The 2825-nt window shown below is 40.1% G+C and overlaps 1 long non-coding RNA gene across 1 annotated transcript; it reads right to left on the bottom strand.

Moving 5' to 3' along the window:
* Positions 1 to 470: 470 nt before the first annotated feature.
* On the bottom strand, positions 471 to 2257 carry LOC142876962 (uncharacterized). The gene is made up of 4 exons (XR_012923760.1): positions 2165 to 2257; positions 1580 to 1715; positions 1334 to 1426; positions 471 to 660 (listed from the first exon to the last, which is right to left on the bottom strand). It is a non-coding gene; the product is annotated as an uncharacterized LOC142876962 (long non-coding RNA).
* Between the last annotated feature and the right edge of the window lie 568 nt (positions 2258 to 2825).

Raw genomic sequence — 2825 nt, 5'->3', positions numbered from 1 at the left:
TTAAGACCAACTTTGACTTTCTAACATGTGTCCAATAGAATTATTTCAGTAGAACACTAGATCTATTTTAAACTATAAATATCACATACTGAATGAGCAACTGAAAGAATATTTTCTCCATTGAGTGCAGTCTATTTGTGCAGCAATCAACATACAGAATTGTGCCATGAGCATGAATGTGTTTCACATTCCATGTTTTGAAAAACAACAACAAAAAACAAAACAAAATTCTTGCTACACAACAATATAAAGTGCATTAACAACAGCAGCATTGAGAAAAAACTATGCAGTGCGAACAGAGTGCATAAAAAAATTCGGACAGATATCACAAATTGTGGCATGAGCTTACACTGCAAGATCATTTTTCAGCCTCTGAACTTTGGGAGGTAGCTCACTTCGACCCAAGTTTAGCATCACCTGCTGAATGAAGATGAATGTGTTTTTAAAGCACTTTGGGTACTGCAGGTGGAGTGCATAAGTAAAGCCAAACAAGAGGCACATTGCCTGAGGTAAGTTGGTGAGGGTGTCCATCACAACACTGCCCTCAAGGATGATCCCCACTTTTGTGGGGTTTAGTTGTGGCGATGCCGAGCTTCCTGGGTGTTCAGGGCTGGTGTCCTCATAGCACACAATTCCCACTGGAATGTCCAGGGAGTCATTCTATTGTAGAAGAAACAATACAAAAAGAGGATATTCTGGTTAACAGCAATTTATCTGTAATCAGTTGTGTGGTCTACATTAATATTGTGATTTTCATAATTCACAGTAATCTTGTTCTAGACAATGTTACGTGAACAAGCTATTTTTTGTCTGTTTGTGTATAGCTGTCCGTTGTGGTGTAGATCTCATGTCTTGACAGTAGGTGGTGTATTGGACAATTTGATATGTGAAAGGTACAAACAGAGAAATGGTTAATTATGTTTCGGGTGCTGACCATAGAGAAGCACGCATTCTTTTTTTTCTTTTTTTCCCGTCTGGCCTAATTTGAGCCGTTTTCTTTTTAATTTTATTTTTGGGTTAAGTGTGTGTTCGTCAATAAGGGAAAATAATAGAAATATATTAGAAATGTTTGGATTAATCCAATTTCCAGCATCAGCCCCTCAATGGATTAGATTTATGCAAGCCCTTTGAATTTTTGCATAATTTGCAGTCCAAACTGCAGCAATTAATTTACTCTTGCTAACAGAAGGAGACACATTATCTTGTTAAAATCAACTAAAGTTCAATGAAACATCTTCATTAATACTAATTATCACAACCCATCATCCCAAATAAGGTAAACATAGGAAAACAGAAAAACTGAGTCAAACAGCAATTACGTAACTTTACTCACCAAACTGCTCTTAAAAAACATGGATGGATCATCACCAAGAAAGATGGGAAGTCCTCTCAGGATAAGGCATCTCGTAGCTGTTGGCTCAGTGCTCTGCAAAGAGACATAAGACATGAACATTTATAACATCATATTTGTTCATATAGAAAATGACTACAAGGGAAGGTGGGGAAATTATTTCTTGGAATATGTATGCACTATTAACATCAATATCGTTAGAAGAAGAAAACAGAAATATGAACTCACCGCTGTCTGTTGTAGCAGGTCAGCTAACTGTTTGCCTATCCGACCTCCTGTCTTCCTCTTGAAGATGTCCATTAAGATTGGGCAAAAACCATCAAGAACACCAAAAAACTCTTCTTTAAGATTTCTACCAGCAACCCTGTTAAAAGTGGGTATAAACGTTTCATCAAAAGCACATATTTTTAAAATTCTTCACAAAACTCTGCAGCACACTGCAAAACTGTAGCGAACATATAGTAGCTAACAGTCGCTAGCTTTTCTGGGGGAAAAAACAAAAAACGCTGCAGTTGTTCAACGCTCAGAATCTGCTAAAGTCAACCTACCCACGTTCAAATACACGTTTCAAACAAGAGTAGTGCGTAGCCACCCTGTTAACATGGATTAAAATAATAATAACGTGTGGCCACGCATTACTACATCGTGCGCACGCATGCCCACAGGATAATAAACGCGTGCTCACGACATGGTGAATGCGTGCCCACGCGTTACTATCTCGTGGCCACGATATGGTTAATTTGTGCAGGTAGCGCGACGGTTGTATGCTGTTCCACAATGTTCCACAGAAAGAAAATGTAAAAGGAAACTCACCTTATTCGGGGAGAAAATGTTTTGCGAGGAAAACTTGCGAAGACAAAAAATACAGCGGGAAGACAAGGCGCAGCTCTCAAACGGACTCCAACAAGCCCAGACTTGTCTTGAGATTTGAGCCAATCACAACAGGGCACTACGTCACCTGAGGTAAAACTTGATAGTTCAAGTTTGTTAAACTTAGAAAAATGAGTACATTCAATGACTGGTTTCATATGCTCTTCATGTACTCATACTCTTTGAGTAAGGTGATAAAACTAATATTTTAAAGTGGTATTTACTCAATCTTTTTACATAGAATGAACTTTCGGGTTAACAGTGAGTGGCACAGGTTACATTTGGCAGTATGGTTCTGTTTGGGGTCCCTTGCCCTTTCCATGCATTTGCGTGGAAAGCCTGAGGCGGGAAGGGCAGCTCAGGTTTGGTTTGAGAACTCCCTCTCTCACGCGCTTGCATGAGAGGCCTGCTCAGGAAGAGCAGCTTCCTGCCCTTCACGAGCCATCGTGATAGGTGATGGCTCGTGAACCAACCCCACAGAACCAGAACATAAGAATAACATGGTGCAGGATAACGGTAGCATAATGGAGGCGCTGGGGAGGAGGTGCATTGCATGTTCGCTGTCAAAGGGAGCAGAAGCCGAGTTAGGGTGGCTTTAAAAAGG

This window comes from Nelusetta ayraudi, unplaced genomic scaffold (genome assembly GCF_046127955.1).
Source record: "Nelusetta ayraudi isolate G7.1 ecotype Tasmania unplaced genomic scaffold, CSIRO-AGI_Nayr_v1 ptg000135l, whole genome shotgun sequence".
Taxonomy (NCBI): domain Eukaryota; kingdom Metazoa; phylum Chordata; class Actinopteri; order Tetraodontiformes; family Monacanthidae; genus Nelusetta; species Nelusetta ayraudi.
This window is presented reverse-complemented; position numbering and strand designations above follow the sequence as displayed.